Source organism: Psammomys obesus, unplaced genomic scaffold (genome assembly GCF_907164565.1).
Source record: "Psammomys obesus unplaced genomic scaffold, mPsaObe1.curated_primary_1811, whole genome shotgun sequence".
NCBI classification, from domain to species: Eukaryota; Metazoa; Chordata; class Mammalia; order Rodentia; family Muridae; genus Psammomys; species Psammomys obesus.
In genome coordinates, this window is record NW_026596234.1 from 10,404,917 (window position 1) to 10,412,406 (window position 7,490).

The window sequence follows — 7,490 nt, forward strand, 5'->3', positions numbered from 1 at the left end:
CGGGAGCGCCCGGGAGCGCGGCCGCCGCCCGCCCCCTGCTGGAGGACCCGGTGGCGGCTCGTCCCCCAGCTCCCGTCCGCTGTCCCGGGCCCTCTCCCCCAACCCGGGGCGCGACCCCAGCCCCCGGGTCTTGCCCGCTGTCCCAGACTCCCGGGAAGCAGCCTTCCACCCGGTGCACGCCCCCCTCTACAGGTGCCGCCCCCCGACTCCTGAGAAGCACAACTTGCACCCGGTGCACGCCCACCCGCAGGATGCCTGCTGTCCCTGGTCCCAACACCCTACGTATGGCCCGCCCACCGCCCCTGCCTACACGCCCCCCCCCGCGCGCGAAGGTAGCCGGGGTGGGGGTTCTGCCACCCTGGGTGTCCGTGGGGGAGTCACTTCGATGCCCCAAGCTTCCTCCGTGGAGGGTGTTGGTGCTGTGCGAAACGGTGCTGTCCGGGTGTCGGAGAGAAATGGACCGGGCAGTAGGGGGCCGGGGACCCGGAGGCCCCTAAGACCTACACAGCATTGCCCAGAGGCTGCAGGCTTCCCGGGTGGTTGGAGGCTGCTGGACCCAACACCAGCCGTAGGCACCCAGCGGTGACCCTGCAGGCTGGGAGAGCAAACCCTCCGAGCACTCCAGTGGTCCCAGACTTGGACCACTAGCCCTTTTGGGGGAGGCCCAGGACAGTTCGTGGGGCCCACCCTTCTGCCACTTCCAGCCAGGCCGCTCAGGCAGGAGCTGCCAGCCTGCCTGGGTCTGACCCCCGACCCATTGACCCCAGCCCTGGCCCCAGCAAGCTGGCGGGGCGTTGCTCAACCTTCGGTGTTATCTGCTGAGCTGGGGTGACCTCCGCCCCCAAGAGCTGGAGAAATGACATCTCCCAGTGCCCTTGGGGCTGGGGGGCAGGGAGGGAATGGATAAGCCGCCCTGCCTGCGGCTTTCTGGCCTTCCCAGCAGCCTCTGGGCCAGAAAGGGATCTGGGCCCAGAGAGGCGTGGTGACATCTCCAGGGCCACCCAGCCAGGCCTGGCTGTAAAGTGGGACATTGGGGCTCCATGGAGGGGCCCTCCCTCGTCTACCGCTGGTGACTGCTCTTCCTACCATTTGAGTAGTTGCCTCCCCTGCCTCAGTTTCCCCCCAGACTGGCCTCCAGAAGGGCTAGCCTTGGCAGAGTCAAGTCCCCAGCCACCACGCTCCCCACTGGCGAGTAGAACATGCTTCCTGTTCCCCCTGAACCCTGAACACTATCCCTCAGCCCTGCTTCAGGAGCCCCTTCTCGGGTCTCGGACCAGCTTGCCTCCAGCAAGCCCTCCAAGACTCCCTGAACCCCCAAGCCCCAGACACTCCTGACCTTAAAGCCCATCTCACCTGGCCACTCTTACTCTGTCCCCTGGTCAGCCCCTCCAGGGAGGGGTTCTCTCTCTCTCTTTTCTAAATTACATTTTATTCATTTATTTACTGTGTGTGCGCCACAGCTTGCCTGTGAAGGTCAGAGAACAACTTGTGGGTTCTCTGACCTTCGAAGTTCCCTCCTTCCGTTCTGTGAGTCCCGGGGATTGAACTCGGGTCGTCAGGCTTGGAAGTAAGTTCCTTAAACCACTGAGCCTTCCCGATGGCCCGACTTCTGTCCTTTGCTCGCTGTTTCTGCTGGGTGTAGCCTCAGGCAAACTGGCTGCCCTCTCTGAGCCACGCTTTATACTCACTTAACCCTGGTAATTTGTGTGAGCCAGCCCTACCATCTGAGCTTTACAGGTAAGGAAGCTGAGGTAGAACTCAGTGCTGGCTCAAGGTTGTCACCGTAGAGAAATGGTGATGGAGAAAGTCTCCCTTGGGGTTGTAATCAGCCCTGAGAGTGAGCTCAAGTCTAGAGAAAGGTGACTCAGGCCCCGGAGACCAGACTCTGCCTCATCAGAGAGCTTGGCTCTCTGGCCTCCAGATTGGGCTAGCTGGCCTCCCAGCAGCCTCCCAGCTGGGGCTCACCCACCCACGGCTGACCCGAGTGTCTCACAGGGAGGCCGAGGACTGTGCCCTTGCTCTCCCAGGCTCCTTGCTCAGTTGGCCGTGCCTGCTGCCTTGCCATGGCTGCCGGCCCTTCCCCAGGCTCGGAGGCCCCATCAGGTCAGGTCCGAGCAGCTGGCACAGCCGGCCTTCCCCATCCAGGCCCAGCTCCTGCCCTCTCCCTGTCCCACCCTCATGCTTGAAGGAACCTGGTCTACAAAGGTCCCCGCTGTGGCCAGACCAACACAGAAATGGGGGTGCTTGGGGTTTGATTTGATTTGATTGTCATAGTGCTGAAGTTGGACGCTCCCGGCCATTCACGTGCTGGCCACAGCTCCACCAGTAAGCTGCATCCCAGCCCTTTCTTTTTCTTGATAAGTTGCCCAGGCTGGTCTTGAACTTAGGATCCATCCACTTCGACCTCCAGAGTAGCCGGGCTCACAGGCCTGCAATAACAGGCCCGGCTGCCTTTTAAAGTGACTTCGTTCCTAACATGTAAAAACCAGAGCCTTCACACGAGGGTTCTGATTTCCAGTTCTTTTTTTAAACTTAGAGCCCTGAACCTGCCTCTGGTGCGGTGACCGTGGCCATGGTGGTGGCTAAGGCAACGGGCCTTTCCAGCCAGGGGCGTACGCCCTCAGCTACCCCAGACTTGGGGGAGGGGACACCTAGGAGCTAAATCTTAGTCCTCATCTGCAGGAGGGAGAGGCCAAAGCTGAGCCCACCCCTACCCCACCCCAGCCTGCAGCAGCCCACAGCTGTAACTCAGTGCAGGTGGGAATGCAGGAGGAACAGCAGGTGGGGGAAGGGTCAGGGAGCGCTCCGTTTCTATGGGGACCCTCCTTACAGTGGTACCCCAGCCACCTCAGTGGCCAGTCAGCCTCATTCCTGGCAAAGAGCAGCGGGGTGCGGATGTCCTGTCTCTGGGCCCCGTTGGCCTTCTCCTGGGTGGGGGAGACTCAGCTCCCTACAGCCCCACACAGAGAAGGAAAGCAGAGAAGGAAACCACCAGGCCTCCTCTCTGAGGCCTCAGTTTCCCCACCGTGTTCAGCAGTCTTCAGTCCTGGACTGGAGTCGCATACCTGCCCGCTCTCTGGGAAAGTTGCCTGTGTGTTTGCTGCCACCACGTGGCAGTTCCTGGAACTGCATGAGTGACTTGGTATCCTTTGGGTGGAAACCAACTGGGTACACTCACGGGACATGAGCACGCCACTGAGAGAAGTAAAGATGTCCAAGAGATGGGGGAAAGGCTCTCAGCCTTAGTGTAGGTACTCATCACCATTCGGATCCTAGAGACAGTGGATGTGTGGCTAAAACCACAGCGGCAGGCACTGGGAAGACACGGCAGGGATGAGGATCAACGCGGGGTGAAGGGTTCTGAGGGTCCTACGATGCAGTTGGGAGGAGGGGTGGCATGAGTACTGGGCAGTGAAACACGGCAAAGGTCCCGGCACGGTTGTGTTGGAGGCCGTGACGCAAACGTGCTTTGCTGGCCATCATAAAGCGTGGCTGTTACGGGGACAGGAGATGGAACACTGTGGGGTCTGCAGCACAGCCCAGTCAGGGAGAGACATCCATGAGGCAAGAGGTTAGGGTGGCCCACCTGGTGGGAAGAACTCACACCGAGGGCCTCTGCTGAGGTCCTGACAGTCGAGATTCATTGATGAAGCGGACGCAGCGTCTCCAGGGTCCAACTCCATAGCCAGGTCTTTTTATTTATTTTACATAGATGAGTGTTCTACCTGCTGTACGCGTGCGTACCAGAAGAGGACACCAGATCTCAACTGTAGATGGTTGGGAGCTGCCATGTGGGTGCTGGGAATTGAACTCAGGATCTTTGGAAGAGCAGCCAGTGCCCTTAACCTCTGAGCCATCTCTCCAGCCCCATCGCTTGGATATTCTTGTTCCCCTCAGTGGCTATTCATGACTTGTAAGTAAAGCCCCTGGGAGGCTGAGGCAAGAGGATTGTTTTGCATTTTCAAGGCCAGTCTTGGTTATATAGTGAAACCATGGTCAAAAGACAATACAACAGGCAGGCAGGCAGGCAGACAGGAGCATGCGTCCCTCCACCGGATTCGGTAGTGAACAATGACAGTGCTCCCTGAGGAAACCGTCTTTCACCCAGAGCCCAGGCTGCCCCCACCTCCTTCCAGGGTCTTTTGAGAAGATCTCGGATCCACCTCTCCTGTGTAAAGTCCACAGCTACACTTTCAGAGGTCACCAACCTCGCAACGACTGGAGGATGGCTGATCTGGGTGTCCGTGTCACAGAGAGTTTGTGGCCTTTTTACAAGGGAATCACAAAGCATGAGAGGGAAAATAACCTCGTTAAACAGCTCCACAAGAACCAGGCATGGTGAGGAAGGCCTGTGATTGAGACAGAAGGAGCAAGTGCTCAAGGTTTTGGGGCATGGTGACTCACACCTTTAATGCCCGTGCTCCTGAGACAGAGGTAGGTGGAACTCTCTGAGTTCAAGGCCAGCCTGAGCTACAATACTGAAACCCTGACTCATGAATAAATAAATAAATAAATAAATAAATAAATAAATAAATAAATAAATAGGATATCTTTTGAGGTCTAGAGAGATGGCTCAGAGGTTAAGAGCACAGGCTGCTCTTCCAAAGGTCCTGAGTTCAATTCCCAGCAACCACATGGCGGCTCACAACCATCTATGGTGAGATCTGATGCCCTCTTCTGGCCTGCAGGCACACATGCAGGCAGAACACTGTATACATAATAAATCTTTTTTTTTTTTTTTTTAAGATACCTTTTGGTATCTCTGACCAAGAAATACCAGTCCCCTTATTTTGTTTCAATTTAAAATTTTAAAAAATTTATTCACCTTAACCTCCCGATCGTAGCCCCCTCCCTCCCTCCCCCTTCCTCCCATGCCCCTACCTGCTCATTTTTAAAGACTGAGACAGGTGGACGCGCACCAGCGCTCATGACGTTGACAAGGGTGTGGTCCCTGCAGAGAATGTGGCAGGATGAGCTGGCCTTGCGGGGGAGGAGGGCAGTGCTGTTCCACAGAACTTTCTGGTGCGCCCCTCCCTGGGTCACGTCAGCCTCGTGTGCACCCAGGCCCCTGGGGCCTGCCGCTGAGAGTTTCTCCTGTGTGCTTGTTTGGTTGTTTACTTTTGAGGCCGCCTCGTGTGGCCCAGGCCTCCTCCACCGCGGTAGCAGGCGTGAGCCACCACACCTGACTTGAAGTTTAATATTTAAGTCCTCTCCTGTGGCCGGTGACCGCTGTGTGAGTGGCGGTCACCTGGATAGAATCATTTCTATAGTCTGTTGTTTCTCTTCTTTTTTTAAAATGTTTGTGGGAGTCTTGCCGGCATGTATGTGTGCCTGGTAGGTGCAGAGGCAAGAGGAGGGTGTCAAATTCCCTGGAGCTGGAGGAACAGAGAGTTCTGAGCTTCCGTGCGGGCGCTGGGAATGGAACCTGGGTCCTCTGGAAAAGCAGCCAGTGTTCTTTTTTGTTGTTTTTTTAAGGGTTATTTGTTTTATGTAGATGAGTGCTCTATCTGCATGTACACCTGCCTGCCAGAAGAGGGCATCAGATCCCAGTATAGATGGTTATGCACCACGATGTGGTTGCTGGGAATTGAACTCAGGACCTCTCAAGGAGCAGCCAGTGCTCTTATCCGCTGAGCCTCCTCCTGTCCAGTCCCCTCTATGGTCTTTTGTTAAAGAAAAGAAAAAACAAAACACTGTGAGGGGGGAACCTGCTACATTTTAAAAATATATTTATTTAGTGTCTGTGTCTATAGAGGTCAGAAGATGGTGTTGAATGGATCGCTTGGAACTGGGTCTACAGACAGTGGTGAGCCTCCTTGTGGGTGCTGGGAATTGAACCTGGGTCCTCTGAAAGAGCAGGGCTCGTAACTGCCGAGCCATCCCTCCAGCTCACACCTGGGAAGGTGGGAGGACTAGGAGTACAGGGCCAACCTGTGCTACATAAGAATCAAAACTATACACGTATGGGGCTGGAGAGGTGCCCTGGGGTAAGAGCCCTGGCTGCTCCTCAGAGGACCTGGCTCAGCTAGCAACCGGCTGTAACTCCAGTCCCGGGAGATCCAACGCCCCCTTCTGGCCTCCGCAAGCACTGCACATATGCTGCTCAGGCACAAATACAGGCACACACCTATCCACATAAAATCAAGATTTTAAAAAGACCTACGATATGGAGACAGAGTTGCTCATCCTAGGATCCCTTCCCCCTAACTCAGCTGTCTTGCCTAGCCACGATAGGAGATGCGCTTGGTCCTACTACAATTTGATATCCACGGCGGCCTCCCTTTTTCTAAGCCTCTTCTGGGGGAAAAAAGGAGGGGAAGATTGTGGGGAGGGGAGAGGGAGGGACTGGGAAAAGAGAAGGGAGGGGAAGCTACGTTCCGGATGTTAAATAAGTTAAATTTATATATGGAGAGAGACAGACAGACGTAGCAAATGAATTTAACCAACAGGAGAAAGAATCTCTGTTGTCTCACAGTTTCAGAGATCTTGTCCCTGGCCAGCAGCTCCACTGCAGCGAGCCTGAGGCCAGCCTGAAGCTCTATGGCAGAAGGACCTGCAGAGGGGAGGAGAAGGCATGACCTCAGCGCCCCAGCGCCTAAGAGCAGACTCAGCTTGAACTCTCCGGGTTAGCCCTGGTGATGTCCGGCCTCATCTCAGTAGCACTGCCCCCACCCTCACCTCCACGCTGCGCTAAAACTTCGACGCACCGCACCGGCCCCTGGAGGACTCTTCAAATTCGGCCACAACAGGCGTGGGTGAGAAAGCCAGCCGCTCACCTCTGCGCGTTCTCTTCCCCTGGCACCCTTCCCTGGCCTTGGTTGGCCAAGGCAAACTACCCCTCCCTCTTGTGTGTATTCGCTCGGTGTTAGCCCAGTCCTTGTCCCAAAGGCAGACAGTGGGGTCAGCGGCAGCGGTTTGAGGACCCCACGCCTCAAACCCACGCCAGAGACACGCACGACCGCCCGGGGCGCACCTGCGGGTGCAGTGCGCAGAGTCAGCACCAGGGGGCGCTTCCGCCGGCTGCGGCCGGACACCTCCGTCGTGCTGGGATTACCCAGTTTCTGCAATCCTGGGGCTCTGCTGGGACCGCTCCTGGTCCGCCCGTCCTTTAAAGGTTTGATTATGAAACAACTGGTGATTTAGAGAAAGTCACATAGTTGCTTTCAATGTGTTACCATATGATGTCTGAGGTCACACAACACAGGCTTTATTTGTTTATTTTCTGAGCGTTTAGAGGTGTGAGAGCCAGGGCTTACCCTAAAGGCCGCAGCAGGTCTGCTGAGAGCAGAGCGTTGCTAATGCAGACCGAGGCTCCTGCTCACTCAGGTGGCACCACCGGCCCTAGGGGCCCTAGCGTGGCCTGCCTCTCTCTGTCACCTCTTTGCTGTCCTGTGCCCCAAACAGTTCTTTCTTCCTTTTTCTTTTCTCTTCCTTCCTTTCTTTCTTCCTTCCTTCCTTTCTTTTCTTCATATCATTTTTTTTTTTGGGGG

General features: G+C 56.1%; 1 long non-coding RNA gene across 1 annotated transcript in view; it reads left to right on the forward strand.

The window, feature by feature from the left end:
• The window catches only part of LOC129668238 (uncharacterized), an 8,763-nt gene extending 1,564 nt beyond the window's left edge, over positions 1-7,199 (forward strand). Inside the window, exon 2 of the long non-coding RNA XR_008718887.1 lies at positions 6,476-7,199. This is a non-coding gene — a long non-coding RNA (uncharacterized LOC129668238). The remainder of the gene's footprint in view (positions 1-6,475) is intronic.
• The last annotated feature ends 291 nt before the right edge of the window (positions 7,200-7,490 follow it).